The sequence below is a fragment of the Hyaena hyaena genome, unplaced genomic scaffold (genome assembly GCF_003009895.1).
Source record: "Hyaena hyaena isolate Hyena2069 unplaced genomic scaffold, ASM300989v1 scaffold_586, whole genome shotgun sequence".
NCBI lineage: Eukaryota > Metazoa > Chordata > Mammalia > Carnivora > Hyaenidae > Hyaena > Hyaena hyaena.
In genome coordinates, this window is record NW_024081218.1 from 936,934 (window position 1) to 963,881 (window position 26,948).

The 26,948-nt window shown below is 34.1% G+C and overlaps 1 long non-coding RNA gene across 1 annotated transcript in view; it reads right to left on the reverse strand.

Annotated features, from left to right (window-relative positions):
• Window positions 1-208: 208 nt before the first annotated feature.
• LOC120248371 overlaps window positions 209-26,948 on the reverse strand; it is a 75,444-nt gene continuing 48,704 nt past the window's right edge. Inside the window, exon 3 of the long non-coding RNA XR_005532563.1 lies at window positions 209-494. This is a non-coding gene — a long non-coding RNA (uncharacterized LOC120248371). The remainder of the gene's footprint in view (window positions 495-26,948) is intronic.

Genomic DNA, 26,948 nt, shown 5'->3' on the forward strand with positions numbered 1-26,948 from the left:
GTGTCTTTTTCTCACTTCAAGGCCTTCAGTATGCTTTCCCTCTGTCTGAATGTAGTCCTCCTGACTTTCTTTGGCTGGCTCTTTCATAGTAATCCTTCGGATACCTTCCTCAGAGAAGCCTTCTGGAACTCTACAAGCTAAATTGGGTCCTCTAACATGCTTCATATCAGTTAGCTTCCACTGCATAACAAAATACTCTGAATTTGGTAGCTTAACAGAAATCATTTATTTAGCTCATGATCATGTGAATCATTATTTGGCACTGTGTTCAGTCACGTTTTTCTTCAGCTGGTATCAACTGAGCTCACTCACGTCTCTGTGGTCAGCCACTGGTTCTACTGCCAACTGGCATTTTGGCTTGAAGCTGGCTGGTCCAAAATCATCTCATTCACAATGTGGGGACGGACTGGCTGTGGAATAGGGCATTTCAATTTTCCTTCATGATCTCTCATTCTCCAGTAGGCAGCCTGGTGGACTCCTGGTGCTCTCAAATTCTAGACATAGCAAGAGAATAAGTCTTTTTTTTTTTTTTTAACTTTTCTTTTTCTTTCTTCTTTTTTAAATGCTGATTTATTTTTGAGAGAGACAGAGTATGAGTGGGGGAGGAGCAGAGAGAGGCAGATACAGAATCCAAAGCAGGCTCTAGGCTCTGAGCTGTCAGCACAGAGCCCAACATGGGGCTTGAACCCATGAAGCGTAGGATCATAGTCAGCCGCCCAACCAACTGAGCCACCCAGGAGCCTCATTTTTTTCTTTTTAAATTAATTTTGAGATATAATTGACATATAATATTGTATAAGTTTAAGGAATACAGCATAATGATTTTATATATGCATATTTTACAAAATCACAGTAAGGTTAGTTGACGCATCCACCACTCACACAGATACAATTCTCTGTATTTGTGGTGTGAAGTTTTAAAATCTACCCTCCTAGCAATTTACAAATATGCAATGGAGTTTTCTTAAGTATAGTCACCATGCTATACATTATATCCCCTAACTTACTCATTTTACAACTTCAAGTTTCCTTCCTTTGACCACCTTCAGCCATTTTCCCTACCTCCCACCTCCTGGTCTTAGCAACCATTAATCTGTCTCTGTTTATATGAGTTTGTTTTGTATTTTGGATTCCACATATAAGTAAGTTCATACAGTATTTGTCTTTCTCCACCTGACTTATTTAACTTGGGATAATGTCCTCAATCTTCATCCATTTTGTAGCAAATGACAGGATTTCCTTCTTTATTATGACTGAATAGTGTTCATATATGTTATATGAATTATATATTAATATTATGCACATTATATATAAATTATATATATCATATACACATCATCTATATGTATGGCCACCTTCCCTTAATCCATTCATCTGTTGATGGATACTTAGGTTGTTTCCATATCATGGCTGCTGTAAATAATGCTGCAATAAACATAGGGATGGAGAGCAAGATTTGATGTGCAAAAACTTCTCATGTCTTTGTTTGCATCATATTTGCTAAAGACCTGTTAGCCAAAGTAAGCAGTTTTTGCTTAGGTGAAAACGAGATTCCATCTCTTGATGGGAAGATCTGCAGTGTTATATTACAAGGGCATGAATTCAGGAAAAGGAAGTATTTGTGGCTACTTATACAATCTACTGAGCACTCTCTCATAATCTCTTGAATTTTTCTTCATAGTATCAATATTTATAAATATATAGTTATTATAAATACTATCATAAATTATGAATTTTATTTTATATATATTCTATATTACAGATTATAATCATATTATTTATATATGTTACTAATTATTTTTTACTATTCTATACCTACTATTAGTTTATAAGACTATAAATATCATGTGGATAGAGTCCATGTGTATATTTTTTTGCCACTCTATTTTAACTGCCAAGCCCATGGTCTGCCTGATAGCAGGCTCTTTGTACTTAGTTATTGAATGGATGCATGAATGAATCAGAACTGGGACATAAAATTACAGCTTGAATTGTAGCATGGGTAACTCAGTAATGAGTCTGAGTGCTGCATTACAGATGCATAAGTGCTTCTTTCTTATAGTTCTCAGTTTATAGAGGAGAAAAATTAATTTCTTCTTGCTTATCCACTTATATTTTGGTTATAGTGGAATACAAGTCCTAACTGATACAGTAAAGGAAATATGTAGCATTGGTTACAGATAGATCTATAAAACCTATAATGGCATCATCATTTTGGTGATAGGACTATTTAGGTTGTAACACAATTGTATAGGTTAGAAATATTCATATAGCTATGGCAATAATAAAACCAGTTTCTTCCTACTAAAATGGTTATTTATCTGTGTTTTTAAAAATACTTAATTAATCCCTTTTTGGTTCATTATCATCAGACCAAGGAATGAATCTCTGCTGTATCAGCAGGATAGACTCAGTTATTAGCCTACTGAGATTTTCTGATCTGAAACTTCACATTTCGGGTACCAGATTTTTTTTTTTTCATAGTGACTTGTTTCTCACTGTAGTATGGTCTGCAATAAGAAACTGCTATATGGATGCTTCTATGATATTGGTTGTTCTTTTTTTTTATTGTTTATTTATTTTTGAGAGAGAGACAGAGTGTGAGCAGGGGAAGGGCAGAACGAGAGGGAGACACAGAATCCAAAGCAGGCTCCAGGCTCTGAGCTGTCAGCACAGGGCCAGACGCGGGGCTTGAACTGAGAGATCATGACCTGAGCTGAAGTTGGATGCTCAACCAACTCAGTCATCCAGGTGCCCCAATATTGGTTGTTTCTTTTTAAAAATTAGTAAAGTTAACAGTAAATTCTCCTATGACCTATGCAGATAGGCCACCCCACCAAGGTGAGTGACTGCCTCATGTACTCTGTGCTCTCAGTTGTCTTTCAGGACATCTGGCCTTCATATCACATCACATTAACTAACATGAAATTGGAAATTAGTTAAAATCTTACTTGTCAGCAGTCTCTTCTGTTATCTCATCTCAGAACTTTGTAATTTGCGGGTGAAAAACTACACGATGTCACTGTCAGTATTTTCACCAAAGGCTCAGTAGTTCTAACATACGGTTAGTTTTTGATAGTCTTAGTAAAAAATACAAATATATAATAAAATAAAATCTATTGAATACTGAGTCTTGGATTCTCCTTTTCAGTTTTATTTTAAGAAACAATTACTGTCCAAAGACCAAACTGCTCTACTTACAGTTTTTAATTATTTCATTCTCACACCTCTGTTTGGATGTAAATATGATTAATCAGATTTTGCAAGTATTAAAAGATGTTTTCCCCAAGGTCAAACTGAATTTTAAAGCTTTTCAAAACAAAAAAACATTAAAATATAAATTGTTCTCTTTATCTGTTCAATTAGTGTGTTTTTCTCTAGATGACACTATTAAGTTGCAAAATTATTGAAGGCAAAGAGAAGTGACATAAATTTAATTTTGTGCAGCCTATTGGACTTTTTACTACAGTTTATTTTGAATGGGAATTATGTTAATTATGAACAATGAAGATAAAAGTTTGCAAAACATATTATATCAGCTTTTCAATTAACCAGATAAACATGACGATACAGCATGGTATGGATGGGTTCTCAATACTCCAGGATCTTAATAATATACGGGAATCTTTAATCAGTTACCCCATCTCCCAGTTTGTTTACTCTGGATTTTATAATCCTTTACTTGTTCATAATTCTCTAAACTTCCTTGAATAAGGAGAACAGATGAAAAGAATAGGGCTAAGAATGGAGCTGGGGTTTAATTTTGGTTTGGAATAAAGGAGAGCAGACAAATCAAAGGAAGGAAGGAAGGAAGGAAGGAAGGAAGAAAGGAAGGAAGGAAGGAAGGACACTGCATTCCTAGAAAGGACAGCAACATTATATATTCTAGTTAAGATTAATTAGTTAGGATATCTCAGTATTTTCGCTGAGGATAAGAGAGTTGGTCAGGAAGGGATTAGCTGAGCTGCACACAGGAGGGGAGGAAATGAAGGCGGGATACCTTCATTCATCAAAGGGTAAGCAAAAGCCAGCCTAGCAGAGGGTCTTTATGAGGGTAAGTGTAGAAGGGGAACAGGAATCAGATCTCTCAAGGCCTCCAGGCTAGGGGAGGGCCAGGCTTCTCTGTGAGCTGCTAGGCCCTGGGAGGCTGCTATAATCGATGTACATTTTAAAAGGAAAATTCTAGCTGCTGGGGTGAGAATATATTGTTTGAAAGATAAAATCAGAGGAGCATGATTCAAAATGAGAACAGGATATAGAATTACACCAGCTGTACTGCTGCCCCATTATTTTGTTTTTAATACGTAGGACCAATTTTTATGGACCAATATAACTAACAATATCCTATTTATTCTTATAAGAAAAGCAACTAGGGGCGCCTGAGTGGCTTAGTCGGTTACGCGTCCGACTTTCGCTTAGGTCATGATCTCGCGGTTCGTGGGTTCGGGCCCCGCGTCGAGCTCTGTGCTGACTGCCAGCTCAGAGCCTGGAGCCTATTTCAGAGTCTGTGTCTCCCTCTCTCTCTGACCCTCCCCTGCTCACGCTGTCCCTTTCTCTCTCTCCTAGAAATAAATAAAAATATTTTTAAAAAATTAAAAAAAAAGAAAAGCAATTAAAAAGGTAACTCTTGTTTTCGTATTTTTGTCAGATTGAAGTATCCTGTATGAGAGAAAAGTATGAAAAGAAAATAGAAATTTAGAAATACATTAATATATTACTTGAAATAGGTAAAGAAACAGTCCATTCATATCTTATGATGAACTGACCGTACAAAGGCATTTTGAATTGATTAGTGAATAAATAAATCTCTTCTGAAGAGCAATGAGAGAAATAAAATTGGAAGAATTAAAAGTTTTAGAGAAGCTGAAATGTATTACTTCTTGTAACCAGGTGTTATTTTTATTAGAAATTACCTTTCTGAAAAGAGAAAGCAATAAATGGAAAACAGATCATTTAAGACACATTCAGAGAAGCCTCCACAAGTTCAAATAATTATCTCAGAATAATGGGGCATCTATGCAGGACTGCCATAGAAATTCTAATTGAGTTGTATCTTTTTCACTTGTAAGATATAAGACATATTCACATAAAATAAATTATGTAGAAGATAAAAAATAATGGATTCAGCTACCATATAAGCACAACACAAAACTCTGTGCGCTTTCATTGTTTGCTGTGGAAAAAAAAAAACAAAAACAGAACAGGAAAACTAAATTCTGAATATTTGAGTCATCGACTTTTCCATTCTGGAAATAATTAACTTTTTAAAAATCAAGTGCTTAGTGATGATGATGATGATGATGATGATAATGGATAATAAATATTTAGATACAAATCCCAACTCTTATTTCCAGCTGCATGGTTTTGGGCAAATTAAGCCCTTAAGCATCAGTATTTCCATCGGCACAATGAAAATAATAATAATGAGATATGCTTCATAGGATTATTATAAGTGATTAAATGAGATAGAGCTTTTAAAGTGCTAGCACAATGCATAAACAATAAACACTACTTTTTCTAGATGTCACTTTTTATTATACATATTCAAAGAACATCAGGAAAACTGGTCATCCAAAAATTATACCATAATATAGTGTTCAAAAGTTTTCTTTAGGTTTCTGTAAGGGTCTAAATAGTTTATTTTATATTGTCTAACTTAAAAATAATTTTCATCAAAATTCTATGCCCTTGCCACAACAATCCACATATTTTGAGGAGCTAAGATTAAATATTGTGATAAGCCAAAAGGTTATATTATTTATTTAACTATCATAGAGTATCTTTCATATTTTCCATGTTAAAAATACTGTGCTTTTTGGGGGTGCTTAGGTTAGGAATGTCATTGAAAATGTTTTCTTAGGAAAAGGTAGCCCTTCACATCTATCATTTTCAAGATCTTAAAGAAGGAAGCCTGCTAGGCAGAGCAAACAGCTGACACAATTTTCTCCAATCCTGTCCTTCTGTCTTTAATACTCTTTCCCTAAAGAAAGAACCATAGTCAGGCACTGTATGACTTAGGCATTGAAAGGCTATGTTCTCTTTTATGGGCCTCTCTTCTTTCTTCTAATTCATTTCTACACAAACCATGGCCTACGGACACCCATGCCAGTCTATTAACTGATTCTTACCAGCTTATAAGAAGAAGGTCCAGAAAATGAGAGGAAGTACTTAGAAACAAGATAAAGATATTGTCATGCATATAAGCATGTAGTCAGTGGATTCCTCTCCCTAAACAGGGGGTAAACCAGTTCGGACCCACTTGGGTAGAGTTGCATTTTTATTATGTGCAGGAGGGTCATATAAAAGTTATGAGTGTTTTTAATACTTGTTTTTGAAACAAATTGAAGCATATAGAAAATTTTCAAGAATTATAAATAACTCCTGTAGATTCTTGGTCCAGAAACCCCACTTATGTTCTTCCAGAAGCAAAAAGGGTACAACCCAGGCTCATCTATTCTACCCAACTGTCTTGTCACCCTAGCCTTTAACCTGGAAGTATTACTCCATCTTTTCTTGAATTTTATGCCCTTGAAAATTTTACCAAGATTACAAAGCAGTAATACCACATACACAATGTCATTCAATTTCACTTAGAGTGTCTCATAATTAGACACAGATTATATATTTGTGATAGGTAGATTACAAAAATGACACTTTTTATTTCATCTTATCAGGTGTCGCTGGATATTAATTTGTTTCATTATTGGTGATAACAAATTTGATAATTAAACTTTTTTTTATTTGTTGAGAGAGAGAGAGAAAGAGAGAGAGAGAGAGAAAGTGAGTGGGGGAGGGGCAGAGAGAGAGGGAGATACAGAATCTGAAACAGGCTCCAGGCTGTGAGCTGTCAGCCCAGAGCCCAGCTTGGAGCTTGAGCCCATGAACGACGAGATCACGACCCCAGACAAAGTAAGACACTCAACTGAGCCACCCAGGCATCCCTGTAAATTTGATAATTTGATTAAATTGATATCTGAAAAGTTTCTTCATTACATAGTTGTCTTTTTGCCCTTGTAATTAAAAAGTATTTTGTAAAGAGATGCTTTGACACTATGTAAATTTCTGTTTCTCATTCTATTTTTGCATCCATTGGTGTTTCTTGATTTTATTATTAAGAATATTGCCAAAAGGTTCTTTTCTTACTCCACATTCCTTCATGTATTAGTTGTCATTCTATCTAAAGAAAGCTTTACTATATGTGATATAGTATATGTGTATATATGTATATCTAGAAAGAGAGAGAGAGAGAGAGAGAGAATGAGAGTGACAATGTGAGTTGAGAGGTTATTTATTAGGCCTATCTTTTCCTTGTTTTGACCCCTGATTATCTGATCCTTGTCCCTATGGTGTCATTTGGCCTGGCTGGACCCAGGAATAAGAGGGGCACGTCCCCAGAATTGGCACGTTTCCCTAGTGATTGCACCCCATCACCATCATTGTGCCTGAATTCAACTCCCATCTGACCCCACCATTTCTTTTGTTTTAATATATAAGACTTTATTGAATGTTTAGAAATGTCACTGTGGGGGTTCTTGGGTGGCTCACTTGGTTGAGTGTTTGACTCTTAATTTTGGCTCAGGTCATGATCTCATGGTTGGGTTAGATGGAGCCACTATTGGGCTCTGTGATGAAGCCTGGGGCCTGCTTGGGATTCTCTCTCTCTCTGCCCCTCTCCTGCTTGTGCTTTGTTTCTCTCTCTCAAAAGAAATAAAATGAAATAAAATGAAATGAAGTGAAATGAAATGAAATAATAAAATAAAATAAGACATAAAATGTCATTGTGAGACAGAATAGAAATTTTACCTCAAAGGTTTTTTCAGAGGCTTCTAAGGCCACAAAGCAATAAAAACCACATAAATACATGTTCTATGAACCACATCTGAACGAGGTGCCAGAAAAATCAGGGCTCCCGTCAGTATCAGTGATTTGCAATTGCTGGGTACAGAGTAGGCACAAGTAAGGGATCCAATCCCTATCTTTTGTAGATGGTCTTGAGTCTGATGAGTCAGGTTGATTACAGTAACACTTCTACCCTTTGGTCCTGTCTCAGGTCCTTCAGTCACCTGTGATTGTCAAGTAGGGAATTCTCCTTTATAGACATCAGAAAACCATGAGTTTCCTCAACAAACTCAGCTTTTGACATCCCAAGACCCTACAGGGCACACTCTGGGTGTCTCAAGGCCTCACACAGCACAGCCTCTCCACTGTGGTCCAAAGCATTTCAATTCATGTTGAGTCTTTCCAGGACGTTACTGTTGGTGAAAGCTGAAGAGAGATCCTTGCAATAGACGCTAGTTAACTTATATATTTGTCTATGTTTATTAGTGTGGATTTATATTTTATTCAATATTATGCTCTGCTATTATCATTATTCAGTTTAATATGGAAGTTATCTTAGATTTGGTCAGTATAAATACCTTCAGGGCAGGCTGCCCTCTGTGTCTTTGTGACATGCATTATTTATTGAGTACTTCCTTATGTTCACCCACAATAAGATTATGGGGTCTTATACTATGCATTCCCTCCCCAGCCTTGGGATTAGCCATATCTCCAAGGAGCACTGGTTATTTTTAGAAGAGTGTATTCAAAATCAGCATGTGGGTACTAGATATGCTCACTATCACAAAGGTATTTCTGCTCTCAGACTATATCTGTAGAAAAATAAATATATAACTTCTCCCTCTGTTCCTGTTTCTGTGTGTGTGCTCCTATCTCTGTCTCTGTCTTTGCCTCTCTGTCTCTCTCTCTCTATATTCTATGTATATGTGTGTATGTGTGCACTGTGCAGACACGTGTGTGTATATTCTCTATGTATATGTAAATGCATGTAATACATATGCTTCCTTATTTGTATCTATATTTATATATCTGTCTATATGTGTGAACCATCAATTCATGCTGTTACTTCTGATTCTAATCCAATAACACAAAGTTAATTCTAGCTTCTCCCATTTCTATATTTGTACCTCCTTTCTCCATCAATAAGAAACCGGCATCCCTTATCCTCAATATCTTTAATTATTACTAAATCTCCTGTATTTAGCCAATCTCCTGACCGCATCAGGGTTCTCTCAACTGCTTTTATGAAGCCATTCTCAGGAGGCTGCCACTGCTACCTTCTATGGTTCTACCTTGCTTGCCTTCTGAAGCCATTCTCATACAGACTGACAACACTGACTATCACAGTAGTGTCTCTGGTCTATAGCTATCATCATCTGCCTCAAGCCTGCTCAGTGAAGTGTATGTATGAGCCCTGTATGTATGTAAGTATAATCCCTCATTTAATGAGTTGGATGTTGTGGCCATAATTGATGACAAATTGATAAAATCACTATATGTTACTCCTGGAGATGTCCTGCATAATGAAGAAATGAAGTCATCATGTAAGTGGCATTGACAACTTCTTAGAGGATAGTTTAGATGGGTAGGAAAAACTTGGTTCACAATTTCTTAAGTTTTTTGCAGGAATGCCGCTTTACCGTAACCTACCGTAACCTGGCTTTGTATATTGATTTGGAGAAGTCTTGAGATTCTAATTCTCTTTCTCTTGTAAGTTACTTCATCTTTTTGTCTAAAGGATCTATAGATTTTGTTTTTTTTTGTTTAAAGGTCCAGTAGTTTTACCAGGATTTGTATTGGAACTGGCCACTCTTTTCAATTTCCAAACTAGTTGATGGAATGCTTTAAGGTATACATTCAGACTCCTTTTTCAATTCTGGAAATTTTTCTTGGGTTATAGTTTTAAATGTCAGTTCTGTACCATTGATTTAATACAGTTCTGTGACTCTAATTGTATAAAATGTTGGATCTTGCTTGCCTGTATTTCATTTCAGCCACTTTTTCTCTGACTTTCTTGTTTCATTTTTACCCCATTTTTAGTCTCTTGGTAATGAGCCTGTTTCCTTAAAAGTCCCTTACTAAAATTTCATTTAAATTTTCATTTGCATTTAATTTCTGCATTATGTACTTTGCAAATTAGACTTCATTTCTGACATGATTTTGTTGTTCTCTTCTATTTCTTTCTTGACTTCAAACTCTCATTTTATTTCCATTTATTTTAGTCAATTTTTGTTGTTAGTTTCTGATTTAAAACAAAAACAAAAACAAGAATCTTCACATCCTGTTGGAGAATATGCAATTTTGTTTGGAATATTGTGGTGCAGTTAGGTTTTTTGGTTTGTTTATTTTGTTTCTTTGCACATAATTTTCACTAGAAAAAATTTCACTACCACATCATTATTTTAAGAATTTTAAATTGTTTGGAGTGATATGTTACACTTCTCCTAAGATTTTTTTACCTTTTTTAAAGTTTGTTTATGTATGTATTTATTATTTATTTATTTATTTATTTATATTAAATATTTTTATTTATTTCTAGGAGAGAGAGAGACAGCGTGAGCAGGGGAGGGTCAGAGAAAGAGGGAGTCACAAACTGAAGCAGGCTCCAGGCTCTGAGCTGGCAATCAGCACAGAGCCCGACGCGGGGCTCGAACCCACGAACCGCGAGATCATGACCTAAGCGAAAGTAGGACGCTTAACCGAGTAAGCCACCCAGGCGCCCCTGTATGTATTTATTTATTGACAGAGACAGTGTGAGTGGGAGAAAGGCAGAGAGAGAAAGAGAGGAAGAGAGAGAGAATCCCAAGCAGGCTCTGTGCTTTAAGTGCAGAGCCTGAGATGAGGCTTGAACTCACAAAACTATGAGATCATGACCTGAGCCAAAACCAAGAGTCAAATGCTTAACTGACTGAGCCACCCACGACCCCCTCAGCCTCTTTTTTTGAGGGTAACTGGTAGAAATTTAATCACTAGAAATGTTTTGATTTGCATTAATGGATTTTTTTTACTCTAGTAGTTGTATATAGACATGACCTATTTTTTAACAGGGCTCCTGTTATGGGAATGCCCTACTCTGTCATTTCTAACCTATTCTGTGCAGCTTACTTTGTGGATATATGATTGGCTATGGTGGAGAGGTGACTGGAATATCTTGGTTCTTTTCATTTCTGTGGGATTCTATTTTCCCTCATTATTTCCTTCTTTTCTTTCAGTTCCACCAATCCAAGAGGATCCTGTCTTCTCCATAAAATCTAATTCTATCCCAGATGTAATTCTTTTGTACGTATGCCTCTAAGTACCTTGTTTATTTTTAAATCCCTCCTTTGGTGACAAACTTTTGAATTACCAAGTCCCAGACTGTTTTAATATATTAACATTTAATTTTGAATTTCTTCCTTCTTGGGTTAGTTTTGTCCCTATATCACCTAAGTCCTTCAGTCATATGAAATCATTCCATAGGGTCTTTTAGGCTTTTAGTTATTTTAAATCTTTAAGCTTAGAACGATAAGTAATAGAGGAGGATTTATTAGAACGTGTTTATTTTTGTACTTACAAATAACCAGAATGTTATAGTACTTTTCTTTCTCTCATTACTGTTGAGGCATTGTTTTATTTGTTTTCCTTGTTGATTTTATTGTTTCGGTGGAGGATATGTAGAGAGAGTAAAAATCAGGGAGTTATCTCTGTCCTCCAAATCTAGACATTCCTTATAACTAATCTTTTTATAGTAAAAAATATTGATGCTAATAAGATTTTTGGTCACTTTCCTACTTCTACAGTCTTCACAGAAATATATATATATATATATTATTTATTTATTTATTTATTTATTATTTATTTATAGAGAGAGTGAACACAGGGGAGGGGCAGAGAGAGACAGAGAGAGAGAGAGAGAAAGAGAGAACTGCAAGCAGGCTCCATGCTCAGCATGAAACCCAATGAAAGACTCCATCTCATGACCTGAGCCTAAATCAAGAGTCAGACGCTCAACCAACTGAGCTACCCAGGTGCCCAGAGATATTTTTTGATGTACTAACTTTGCCCCAGAAAGAACCATGAATTTTCATATTATAATATTATACACAGTCAAAATATATAATCAATGATATCCACATGACTAAAAATGTTATAAAGATATAAACTATGTGGTATGTGTAAATATACTTTACTATAACAAATTTCCTGTCATGATTTTTATTTGATTTAATATTTTTTCATTCAAGAATAGCATGTATACTCATAAAACATGAGGAATCATGGAAACAACAATAATCAACATTGTTAATCATTTGGTTTCTAGCTTGATGAAATCAAATATCTTCTAATATTTTGAATTTGTAAAAACAGATTGCTAAGAAGGAAGAGAAATCTAAAAAAATAAGACTAAGAGGAAGTAAGAGATGTAATTTGTCACTTTATTTGTTGTCACTTCCATTTCTATGTGGTTCTAAAGCAGAGCTTAGAGGATGATCAGTAATGAACAGATAAAATTAGTTAAAAAGCCTGGGTGGCTCAGTTTATTGAGTGTCCAACTCTTGATTTCAGCTCAGGTCATGATTCCAGAGTTTGTGAGATTGAGCCCTGCACTGGGCTCTGTGTTGAGCATGGAGCCTACTTAAGATTCTCTCTCTCATCCTTTGCCTTTCTCTGTTGCTCACATGCTCTCACTCTCTCTAAAATTAAAAAAAAAAAAATACAAAATAAAATATTTTTAAAAAGCTAGTACAGAGAAGACTTATCCCAAACATTAAGCAATAGTAAATAATTCATTTCCAATTATCAAACATGTAAATATTGAAAAACCTTATATTTAAAATGGAAACCAAGTTGAATTTATGGTAGCCCAACCCTACTTGCCATGGCTATGTTTCCTTATCTGATTTTACCTACCTAGTTTACTCTCTCAGGGGTCTAAATATTCTTACATTTTATAAACCTGTCAGCTCATATTATATACACTGATGTCTTATGTCAATAGTTTTTTCTATATAGACTTAATTTATTTTAACAATGAGAATATAATTTAGGACAAAGGATAATTAAAGATTAACAAAGCTCTTCCACTATGTCTTCTAGGTTCTTTCACTATACTAGTTGTTTCCCATGGGGACTTTTCTTTCAGTTGTCCTTCTTAAAACATGACACATAGCAATGCATGTCTTCAAATTTCAGTTAAAATAGTGGAGTGCAAATCTAGAAAAGGATAAAGGAAGAAACAAAAGAAAGAAGAAAGAGAAGAAGGAAAGACAAGGAGAAGAAACTGGGAGAAGAGAATTTGAAGAGAAATTTGAATAATGGTGATAAGTTTTGTGAGAATAAAATTCCTTAATACGATTTTTTCCTGAAAAATTTATATTAAATATGCTCTCTATATTTCTTATCCTGTTCCTTAGAGAGAAACTATACAGCTATGTTATGTTTTTGAAAAATATGTTTAATATATGCAAGACCAGCCAAATTCTAACATCCAATAATTGGTCTAAGTGCATTTTTAAAATGCGTAAATATGAACTTGACACTGTTGGCATTTATTTCAATAAAAGACTTCAGAAATCCAAGTGTATTAGCCATTCAACTAAATTCGTAGTTCTGGATGAGCTATTAGGTTTTCTAATATGTGTTCTTCTATTATTCCTAAAATGCGACAATTTTTCCTTTGAGTATTTCACCATTTATCTATCCTATAGGAGTAAAACCATTTTACGCTAAGAAGTTTTAGTAAACAGCAGGAAAAAATATGGCCACAGTTCTGTTGCTATTGAGGCAAAACCTGAACAGTCTTCCTCTTAAAGGTTAAGTTCGAAACCCACAATCACAAACTATTCATTACAAGCAATTAGTGTGTCCTTTGTTGCCACTATGTATCATCTGTTCGATCAAAACATTGTTGGATAGTAGTAGGCAGAAAAACTACCCAGACTTAAGTAGATAGCAAGGAAATGAAATGAAGTGTCAACTGCAATTATCCTAACAAGCCAGGATTTAACAAAATAGTGTCAGGATGAAAAGAAAAAGTATTGCCTTCATTAAAAATATTCAGATGATAAGGCTAAAATTATAAATGGGTTTTTGTTTGTTTTGCTTTTGCTCTGAAATATTCAGAATATTGCCTAAATATCCAAGTTCACTTTATTATTGAAGATGTACATTTGTATAAGACTACAATAAGAATTAAAAAGTTTGTGCTACACTTGAGTTTAAAGAAAGCTTAAAATGGCTGAACAGTGGACAACATTCTATATGTAAGCATATTCTAATAGTAAAGAAAGAGAATATTACTATAAAATAAAATAGTCTGGGGCGTCTGGGTGGCTCAGTCGGTTAATGTCCGACTTCGGCTCAGGTCATGATCTCACAGTCTGTGGGTTCAAGCCCCGCATCAGCCTCTGTGCTGACAGCTCAGAACCTGGAGCCTGCTTCAGATTCTACGTCTCCCTCTCTCTCTGTCCCTCCCCTGCTCACTCTGTCTCTGTCTCCCAAAATAAAATAAAAGACATTAAAAAAATTAAAATAAAATTGTGTTCACTACATCATAGGGCAACAATAAGAGGTCGTGGTAAATATTCGAAGGTGAAGAAGGGAGACCTGGATTCCGACTGTGGATCTGGCACTTATTAAACTTATATGATCACTGACAAGTAGTGCAGTCTCTTTCAGACTCAGTTTCCACATGAACTCTTGCTCTAGTTTACACAGTAATATGAAGATCACATGGTAATATGTGGATGAAAGAGGGTAATAAATTTTACAGTTTATTGCAATTAATCTATGGTAAATTCTAACTAATGTATTTAGGCTTATGATTTTCAAAACCTTAATTTGACAACATCTTTATTATCCTTAATAAAATTCATGGAGCAACTAACCTACCTACATACATAATTTTGAAAATAAGTATTGCAATTGCCAAACTACCTATATGGATGAATATATAAAGATAAAATAAAAATAAATTATAATTAAATAGTATGCATTTCAGCATATAAATATTGTCATAACATACCTAGAAGACATAAGTAAGCTATATAGCACGACTATATGAAGATTATCCAGAAAATCATAGCCACATAGACTGATGCAGCTTGGCTCTATAGGTAGTTCTAAAACCACCAGCAGTCCTGTGTTCAGTGATGTCATTTTATGAAATGGTTAATGATTCTTACACATTTTTGAATGAAGAAAATGTATCCCTCTATTTGCAAGCTGGTAGCACTCCTGGGAATTCTATAGCAACTAAATATTACAAAAGTAAGCTATATTTATTTTCAGTTTGAGTAAAATTCTAGTCTAACATGGTTTTAAACAGGTTTTTCAGTTACATTAAAATCTGGTGGACATTGGAAATGTGTGCTGACTGTGAGATCATTCTGTATATTTTGCAAGTCTGTTTTAAATATTGTAGGTTGTCTAGTGTTTCTGACTACCACCCACTGAAGGCCAATGTTTGCTTCTAATCATTTTGATAAATAAAAATATACATATTTTATAAATACTTTTGTGTGATGATATCACCACTATTCCAAACTATGAGTTCATATATCAGTAACATCGAAGTCATAATTTTCCCCAGGAGTAAGCCTGAGTATAGAAATCTATCATATTTTAATAATGATGGTTGATTAATTTGATTTATATTTGATTGAAATGTCAGTCAAATGTATGTGGAAACTTTATTTAATCTCACTTTTACTAAGATTATGAAGTCCATCAGCCTTCATAATGATCCAATTTTAGTAGAATCATCCAACTGTCTAGTACCCCATACCCTTCCCATTCAATCTTTCCTGCACACAACTTATGTGTTTTGCCCATGACACCACTAGTTTTATCTTTTATAGATCTGGTAAGGATTATTTTTTCATTCTTATTCTTTTAACATTACAATAATAGTAATGGGGGTACCTGAGTGGTTCAGTCAGTTAGGCATCCCAACTCTTGATGTCAGCTGAGTTCATGATCTCATGTTTGGTGTGATCAAGCCCTGCATTGAGCTTTGTGCTGAGCATGGAGCCTGCTTGGAATTAATCCTCTCTCTCCCTCTTTCTGCCGCCCCCCAACTCATGATCGCTCTCACACACTCTCTCTCAAAAGAAATGAAAATAAAACATTAAAAAAATTTTAAGTATAATAATAATAATAAATATTTATAGTTCTTTATACACACTAGGCAAATTTATACCTATGTACCTCTGCTCACAATGCTTATTCTATGTGTAAATACCTGTCTTAATCTCATTTCTACTGTATTCTGAATTTTCCTCCAATGAACATAAAATCATCTTTTGTTGTATAGTATAATAGTCACCTTCTCTAATTTTTTTCAAGTAAATTTATGAATCTCAATAACTCTGTTTTAAATAAACTAATATCACAATACTTCTCACAATTAATTTTAGTATATTGTAAGTACATTCTCCTTCTTAGTTAGTTGCTAAAGCCTGGTCAATAATTATTTCTCACCCCTCTGAATCAATTATTTCTTATTTATATAAACCAAACTTAAATTCTGACATATGAGTCAATTAAAAATATTTATTAAAATATATAAATAAATTTGTTGTTATTAGATATGTTGATAGGCCTTAAGGACTAATGGTCTGGCAAAAGTATTTAACATTTTTTTCTTTTTAACTAAAAAAATTAAATGAGATTCACCAAGAAGGCAGAGTAATTTGCAAAGGACATGTAATATCTCCAGGGTTCAGAATCTGACTGATGTTAATTTAATAATCTTAACATTCTTAAGAGTGATCTGACAACATTAAAATTTCTAAGGAACAAAAATCAGGTGTCTTTTCAATAATGAAATGAAGTTTTCTACTTAGATATTTTAAGCATAGCTTGTCTCCTCCATTTTTTTTTCTTAATCAGATTAAGACATTATTTGGTAGTTTAACCAAAATCTCTTTTGGATTTTCTTTTAAAAACCCCAAATAATTATTATGTGTAGAAACAGCCTTAGGAAAGACAGACCAAAATATTTTTTAGAAGAAAAAATATTTTTATATATATCATAAGCTACTGGGAGATAGAGTGGACTGTCAGGGTTTGCCAAGAGCATTGTGAAAGGGCAGTGAGTGTAAAGTCAAAATTTCCTTAATTCCTTAAATCAGATTTAATATACATGGTGATATTGCATGTGCTCCAACAAACTATTTTAGTTATAGTTGGTAACTGGTGTCAGACACGCTATATTTCCATTAAAAATATTTACAATGTAGTATAAATTTAAAATTAACCCAGTATACTGTCATCACCTAGAATGAGAGAATGATATGAACAGTATTTATTATAAGCTTAAGAACTTGAATTTAGACTGGTTTTTAAACTCCTCATTGGGGAATCAGGTCTTCAAAATGGCAAAAGTATGTCAAAGTCTTACTTGCTTTGATATAAATGTTTAACTAGACCCCAAGCTATTATAAATATAGATATATTTATTTATATTTATATAACAATATTTTTATTTATTATATAACATATAATATTTATATACTACATACATTTATGTATTACACATTTTAAAAATTATAAATATACCTATATGACATCTACATGTTAATTTTGAGGATGCCCTGGAGCTTCCCAGTCAACTGCTTCTGGAAATTTTAGCTATCATAATAAATATGCTTCCATTTTTGTATTTAAACCTCTATTAGGCTGCAGATCTTCTCTATCTTGTTCACTTCTGAATCACGAATGCCTAATAAATATTTATTGAACGGAAGATGACTCAGCAATAGATATTTTTGTTGTAGTGTGGAAGGAAAAATAATTAATGTTATTAATTTAGATGATTTGCTATTTGATTTTTTAAGTTGGTATATACACTAATAATAATAATTATTAAAAGGAAGAGGAAGAGATAAAGAAGAAAGAGGAAAAAGAAAGAAGGGAAGAAAAGGACAAATAAGGGGAATGGGTGAAAACAAGAAAGTATACGGATAGGATAGACTTGATAGGGGGAAGGGAGGGCGCCTGGGTGGCTCAGTCAGTCTATTGAGCGTCTGACTTGGGCTCAGGTCATGATCTCACAGCACCTGAGTTCAAGTCCGCCTCAGGCTCTGTACTGACAGCTCAGAGCCTGGAGCCTGCTTCGGATTCCGTGTCTCCTTTACTCTCTCTGCCCTCTCCCCGACTCTGTCTCTCAAAAATAAATAAAAAACATTAATTTTTTTTTTAATAAAGGAGCAAGAGAATAGAAAGTATGTAGCAGAAGGGAATTGGGACAATTTATATAGTCAATAAATTGTGTTACAATAATTAGTAATACATATGGAAAAATAAAATAAAATTGCTCTAATATACCTCATACCAAAAAATGTAAATTCCAGATGGATTAAAGATCTAAATCTTTGAAAAAAATCTTTCAAATCTCTTAAAAGAAACCATACAAGAACAGCCTCAGGGTAGAAAACATCTCTTTAAAAGTGAACATACACAATCACAAACAAAAAAGAAATTTTTTCATCAAGTTCAAACAAAAAATAAAACTCTTCATGTGACAAGGTATTATAAGAAAATTTAAAACACAAATAAAAGACCTAGAAAACATATTTGTAACGTATATAATAGACAAAAGTATTAGATCTTTGAATACTCTACTACCTACACATAAATATGGAAATTACAATTTTTTTAATAATGTACAGAGAAACAGACAAGAGGCAGAAAAGAAAAAAAGAGAATGGCAAATAAAGATATGAAAAGATTATGTTACCAGTACTTAGAAGGATGCAAGTTAAGAGAATAAAGAGGTATTATTTCAAACTCCCCAAATTTGAAAAATTAGAAGTCTGATAGTAGTAAGCATTGTGAGAATATAGAATAACTAGAACTCTTTTCCACTGCAGCAAGAAGTATTAATTGGAAAACAGTCTTCCACTATCTAGCAAAGCTCAAAATGCACATACCCTACAAGATAGCAACTGTACTTCTGTGTAATGTCGCATTGACATTCTTGTGTATCTGTATTGCACAAGCACCGATGTACAAAATCTTTAATAAAGCATTGTTTTTAATAATAAAAATTGACCTAAATATCTGCCAATAGGGGAATGAGTAAATACAATGTAACATAATTATTTCCCAAATTAAAATAAATGATTTAGACTTGAGGAGAAATCTCAAAAAGAATAGTGAGAGAAAAAGTAATTGCAGAAGGGTTTATAGATATATGTACGTTATAAATATACACACATATATAAAAAAGCACATATAAGATGCATAGGTTTATGTATAAAATAAGTATAAAAACAAACAGGATATAGACAAATCACAATAGTACTTATTTTGCAAATGGAAAGGGTACAAAATAAATTCAATTATATATGTAATCATTTTTTATTTATTCAAGGGGATTTATAAGATCATATTTAAATAGGACAGGACTGTTATCTTTGCTCTTAGTGGAGGGTGTATGAGTGCTTATTGTGTGTGTCTCCATATTAAAAAGAATAAGAACAATTACCACTCTCTTGACAAGTAAACATACTTGCTCCAAGATTACACAGCTAATAATAATGTTTGAGCAGGAACCTAAAAAAAGTATTTTATGATTCTAAAGCCCATGGTTATGATATCATCCAATTCTCTTTCAAGCTAGATTGTTTGCAACATTACAACCTAAAAGCCTTTACAATCTCCAACAAAGCAGGAAAGAATATCCAATGGAAAAATGAGTCTCTTCAACAAATGGTGTTGTTTGGAAAACTGGACAGTGACATGCAGAGGAATAAAACTGGACTACTTCCTTACACCTTACACAAAAATAAATTCAAGATTGATGAAAGACCTAAGTATGAGATAGGAAACCATCAAAATCTCAGAGGAGGTCACAGCCAGTAACCTCTTTGATGTTAGCCATAGCAAAATCTTACTAGACAAAGCCAAACACAAGGGAAACAAAAGAAGACATGAACTATTAGAACTTCATCAAGATAAAAAATTTCTGCACAGTGAAGGTAACAATCAAAGGCAGCATACAGAATAGAAGACATTTGCAAACAACATATTGGATAAAGGGTAAGTATCAAAAATCTATAAAGAACGTACCAACTCAACACCCCAAAAACAAACAACTCAGTTAAGAAATGGGCGGAAGACAAGAACAGACATTTTTCCAAAGAAGACACCTAGATGACTAATAGACAAATGAAAACATGCTCAACATCACTCAACATCAGGGATACACAAATCAAAACCATGATGAGATCAACCTCACACCTATCAGAAAGACTAAAATTAACAGCACAAGAAAAAACAGATGTTGGCAAGGATGTAGAGGAAGAGGAATCCTCTTGCAGTGTTGGTGGGAATGAAAATTCATGCAGCCACTCTGGAAAACAGTATGGAGATTCCTTAAGAAAACTAAAAAAAGAACTACCCCACGATCTAGCAGTTGCACTACTAGGTATTTACCCAAATGATACAAAAACACAGATTCAAAAGGATACCTCCACTCCAAAGTTTATAGCAGCATTATCAACAATAGCCAAACTATGCAGAGATCCAAATGTCCATCAATGGATGAATGGGAAAAGATGGGGTATACATATACAATGGAATATTACTCAGCCAACGAAAAGCATGAAATCTTGCCATTTGCAATGATGTGGAAGGAGCTAGAATGTATTGTACTAAGTGAGATAAGTAAATCAGAGAAGACAAATACCATATGATTTCACTCACATGTGGAATTTAAGAAGCAAAACAGATGAATATATGGGAAGAGAGGAAATAGGAGAGAGGGAAACAAACAACAAGAGACTCTTAACAACAGAGAACAAACTGAGGGTTGATGGAGGGAGGTGGGTAGAGAATGGGCTAGATGGGTGATGGGTATTAAAGAAAACATTTGTTGTGATGAGCACTGGGTGTTGTATGTAAGTGATGAATTACCAAATTCTACTACTGAAATCAATATTGATTGGCATGTTAACTAAAATTTAAATAATAAAAAAATATCCAATGTAAATATCTCCTATTCATTGGTTACTTTGTGTTTACCTCTGTTGACTATGAAAGCTAAAGTTGTTCAAGGGCTTCAATTTAGACATATATTTTGGCAGATTAACACAAAGCTATATTTTTGAAAACTTCAGTGAAGAAACTAAGGCCATTTCTAAGAGCTTTTATTCCTAAGAAAAGATTAAATAATTATTTCACTAATTAAAATGCCTGGACATATATCAAATCATTATGATGTGCCTTGTATCCAACTTGGTTTTGGCTATTACCTCCTACTATCTCAGTAACTGCATACTTTTAATGTCAAATACTTGTTCATTGTTCCCGAATATATATTGTCTACTTTCTTTTCTTTTTTTTAATATTTTTATTTATTTCTAGGAGAGAGAGAGACAGCGTGAGCAGGAGAGGGTCAGAGAGAGGGAGACACAGACTCTGAAACAGGCTCCAGGCTCTGAGCTGGCAGTCAGCACAGAGCCCGACGCGGGGCTCGAACCCACAAACCGCGAGATCATGACCTAAGCGAAAGTCGGACGCTTAACCAACTAAGCCACCCAGGCGCCCCTACTTTATTTTCATTTCGGCTGGGCATATAGCCTGCCAGCTGCAGATACATTCTCTCAGACTCCATGCATCTGTGTTGACCTTGCAACCAACCCCTGGCCAATGGGGAGAAAGCAGGAATGTTGACTGTATATTCTATCACAACCTCAATATGGAAACCGCCTGCCTTCATTTTCTTTACTTCACCTTGCATCTGCTGGAAATTATGATTATGAGCCTTGATTCCAGAGGTAGAAGCCACGCATTAGGATTACAAAGACATCTTGTCAACCCTGGACTGTTCAACTCTGAACTATTTTCATGGGAGAGAAATAAACTTCCTGCTTATTTAAATCATTGTATTTTTGCATCAGGCTAATTTTAACTTGTTCTCTAAAATAAATGAACAATTACATGTCACAAAAGAGTAATTTGATACTCAAAAATTAAAAACTTTGTGTATGATTATACAAATAGGAAGCATCAAAGTGAGGTGTAAGGAGTGGTATTTCTGACTCCAAACCCTGGCCAATATGCACCTTCCTAGGAGGCAGGGAAAGTCTGTCCCAAGTGCACGAATTCTCATACGTAATTGTAAAAGGTTGGCCTCAAAGTGATTGCTGACGAAAGACTAGGACACACGGAAACACTAATTAGAAAATATTTTGCTCTTTTATATTTGTTTTAAAAGATGGCTGATATAGTACTAGAAACAACTCCAGGCACAAGTTTCTGGATTTAATCTGGCTCGTAGGTGATGAGGAAATTACAAAAAATGCCTCTCAGTCATTCCACCACATCCACCCTGACAGGAAGCATAAAATATTTTGTTACCTAATGGGAAGTTAGTTCTTAGAAGTCACAGTTAAATTTCCTTGCATTCGGCTTACAGCACATAAAATATCACCAGTGTCTTAGGAGAGACACTGATAGAATCTATTTAATTTTCTCAGTGGCTTAATGAGGACTGTGTCAGTGAAAGAGCTCAGCAGCTAATGTCCCAAACAACACCGACCACAAAATTTTCCTACGCAGACGTAGGAATATAATAAATCTAGGCAAAGAAGAGCTATTTGGTTACCAAGCAGTGATTTGGAACCAAGGCAGCAATTCTTTCTCAATCTAAAAAGAAAAAGCATTTCGTTCTTGCAGCTAATTCAATTAAAATAAAACACATGAAAACATTAAATTCTCTTTTCCCTGGTGCCAGAGTTGCAGGAGGACTAAAGAGATACTTAACATGGGCAATATTTCAGCCATAAAAACTAACCTGCTCTGTTAGTGATGTGTTCTGGGGAAAATTCAAACCCACCAAGTACATCAGAGTGGCCCAGATGCACAGCAGATTCGAACAGCACAATATAAACAGGAGCTTTCATTAGAGATTTCCTCACTGTCAGAACCACTATCATCAAATAAAGACAACAAATATTTGAGAGGAAACTGGAGAGAAACAAAAGGAAAATTGAACACTTCTGTTTGCCAATGTTTACAAGCGAAGACATTGAGCAAAATAAGAACTAAATGAAAATTAATTTTGAAATCCGAATTCCTTTCTTGAAAATTAGATCTGAATAGTAATATAAATGTGAGTATATATGTGTGCATGCCTGTGTGTGTGTATGTGTATGTGGCTATAACCACATGTATTTACACAAGTGTGTGAATATAATCCATGTATGTCTGTGTGTAATTGCATCTCCACATACATACATATAGACACATATACATTTAAGGAAATTGGAGGTTAAATGGGAGTTCTTTTTTTTTTTTTGTCATAATGATAAAATGAAAGAAAGAGTTTTCTTCAACTGTTATGTTGAGAAGTCATGTTTCTTAGATTCTTATTTAAAATAGAACAATAGGGGCACCTGGGTGGCTTAGTCTGTTAAGTGTCAGACTCTTGATTTCAGCTCAGGTCATGATCTCATGGTTTATGAGTTCAAGCCCAACAGCATGGAGGCTGCTTGGGATTCTCTCTGTCCTTCTCTCTCTGCCTCTTGCTCTCTCCAAATAAATAAATAAAATTAAAAAAATAGAACAAAAAATTCTGGCTCTGATTTTTTCCATATTAAGTTTTAAATCCATAGAGTAGCTAGTACAAAGCTATTTGTTCTCTGATAAAGTGTATGGAAGTTCTATATTAGCATATTCAGTATATGTTTTATTAGATATGCTATGGTAGAATTTTAAATAGTTCTAGAAGACAGAATTTTGAGGTTAAGAACTAATAAGAAATACTGTGAATTCCTTCTTGTTAGCTTTGTAATCTCTAATCTGCCATTCATTCCATTCAGGGTATTTTTCTTTCTAGATATTGTGATAGTCCTTTCTAGTAGTTCAAATAGGATCTTTTTATAGTTTCCATCTATTTACTTTTTACACATATGGCATATAGTTTTAATTTCTTAATATCCTTGTCTGCTAATTTTAACGCCTATGTCAGTTCTCAATTCTAAATTATTGATTTTCCCCCTCCTTCTAAATTGTGTTTTACTGCTTCTTTACATGCCTGGCAATCTTTCATAGGATGTCCAGTTTTGTGAATTCTACCTTGTTGGGTTCTGAAAGTTTTTGTATTTCTGTTTTTCTTTAGCTTTTTTTCTGACATATGCTTAAGTTACTTGGAGATAGGCTGATAATTTTGTATTTTGCTTTTATTTTTCATTTGGTTGATTACAGGCAGAGTTCAGTATATGGCTAATTATCTGCACTGGTGAGGCAAGCATTCCTGAGTATTCAATATTCCATGCTAAGAGTTTTTCCAGTCAGGCTGGTTGGAATAGCCTTTTTCTTGGCTTTGTAAGAGCCAGGCACTACTTCTTCTAATATTTGCAGATAATTCTTTTCCTAGCCTTGGGTAATGTCCTTACACATATGCAGTAATCATTACTCTACTCAATACTTGAATAAGATCCTCTGTGTATATTGCCTTTTAGTATTTTGTCCTGCAAAATCTAAACTTTTGGTTCTCCCTTGAATTTTGTTTGTTTGATGTAGATCTAAGACTTTACATGATTGAGGATATGGGTTAAGTGGATCTAAATAAAATTACTAACATATAACAAGTAGATCAGATTTGTTTATTTAGTCCTAAATCATAAAATATTTATTAAGGATACAAACATCAGTCATTACTTGGCTGATCTTTCCCAATTATCTAAGCTCGTAATTTATTTTAGCAAAATTTTTCTTTCTATGTAACTTTGTTTTTCATTTCCAGTCTCCAAAAATGGATGCTCTGTGATACGTGGAGGAAAAATTATCATGCTTTTTTGACCTTGTAAAATGTATTAATTGCCACAGTAACTGCCAAAACATTTCCACAGGCTTCCACCAGAAACATTACTTAGATACCACTTCTATGGATTGACAGAAACATATCCATATAGTGAAGCCTATTTTGTCATTTAATTAAAGACTTCTTTCTATAGAGGAGGACGTCAAATTGATTTCAGTCTTGCTAAAGGCAGGTTGATGTGAGACTGGTCTGCTCCTCTGAATAAGAAAAGAGACATTTCATATTAAAACAATCTGGAATGTCTTAACATGGTTTCAGTAAACATTGTTCAGTGAAATGACCCCACATAGAGTGAGGATAATATGCTCAGGGGATAGTCTCACTGAGCCATTTGTGCAGCAAATTCATTCTTCCTGGAAAAAGTGGGGACAGAAAAAAAAGCAACAACAAAACAACAACAACAACAACAAAATGATTGTAACAGGGATTGCAGATATCCTGGAAGGTTTTTGTTTGAGATAAACAAAAATCCAGGAAAGTAGGGAACATTTAAAAGATAGATAGCAAAGGTAACATTTATGGTGCTGGAAGACAATATGAGAATTAGAAATGTATATGTTTCACACCATTTCTAGACTTTTAACAAACATTTTATAAGATTCAATAGCGATGTAAGCAAGAATAATTTCAGTTTAGGAGAGCAAATAAAATGAATATAAATGATATTTTTTTCTTGACTGGCAAATACAGCATTACATAATTCATCATGAGAGCCACTTTTATATACCACATAAATGAGTTTTATGATGATAGCAAATCAGAGGTATGTGAGAAATATTATAATCTGAGTCAAAATAATTTTACCATTAATGCCTGGTTTAGTTTACTGGTAACTAAAATTTATTGTATGATAGTTCATAGAGATGAGGAACATATGCCATTCAATAAACATTAAGAAGAGTAAAAAGAAAAAAAATGAAGTTGGAAGTCATTGGAGAATAGTTCTTTGATTGTTTTCTTGGAATAAGTATAAAACTCAGTGTAATGAATCATATAAGGGCAGAGAGGGAACACAAATGAAAAGAAATCATATATTACCAAATAGCACCTTGATAAGCTCCAACATGACATTTTTTTGGTAATAATAAGATTATTATTGCTTTGGAAAGTTATAGTTTAGGACAGATTATACCACATTATGAGAAGAAAACAGATGAGAAATAGCTATGGAAATCAGAAGAGTGACAACAGCAACTGGATTGCTCTCATTGGCTATAAAATTAGAAGACACTTTGAAAGCACAATAAACATATGAATTATGTTTTGAGTGATTCAGGCTGGAAGTTATCACACAGACTCAGAGAAAAAGAACTTGGAGTTGAAACTAGTCAAAATTGATCAAAGTTCTCTGGCATGATTTTCCTTTCCTGTTATCAAAGAATTTCATTTATTCCTTAACACTAAACTTGATGCCAGAGTTTTAATCAGGCCAAAGTACATCGATCCTTAGTTCTGGCACTTCCAGTTAGTTTCTTGAATAGGAAGTAAAAAATATAACACACAGGTGAGCAACTGAAGACTTTGCTTTGTATATCAAACATTTTAATACCAATAATTACATTTTGAAAACTAAGACAATGTAATCATTAATTATCATGGGTTAGAGCCCAAACTGTTACAATTTACTAATTTGAAAACTTGAATCACATTTTATAATTAGAGGAGTCTATCTTGATCTTCCATTTTTATTCATTATGTCTCCTTAAATTGCAAGATATTAATGATAGGGATGGAAGAATAGCATCGGTTCCTAATTGAGCAATAAATGCTAATTCTTTTCCTTAAGTTCATTAGCAGATACATTAGAAGGTGTAGCTGTCTCAATTATTTTTTTCTAGAGAAAAGGGAAAAACAAAACAATAGCTTCCTGGGAAAGGCATGCGTCACCATCCTTGTAAATAAATAGTCCACAGTTTGATGGTAGGAGCCAAGTCTCTCATTAAATAATTCAATAAATAAGCATTCTCCAAGTGATAGGAATACAACTATAAAAACATACAAAAATCTCTGCACTTATGGAGCTTGCATTCTACTTTTCAAGACAAGTATTAAATAAAATAAATGGGAAAGCTATGTAGGAATTTAGGTAATAATAAGTGTGAAGAAAAAGAACAAAGTTGAAAAGAGGTATAGAAATTGTTGATGTCTGAGTGGAGACTCAAATGTATATAAGGTAGGCAGGGCAAATCTTACTGAAAAGATCACATTTAAGTAAAGAAGTAAAATTAGTGAAGGAATAAACCATGGGGGCATCAGGAAGCACATTCCAGAAAGAGAAAATAGAAAATACAAGTCC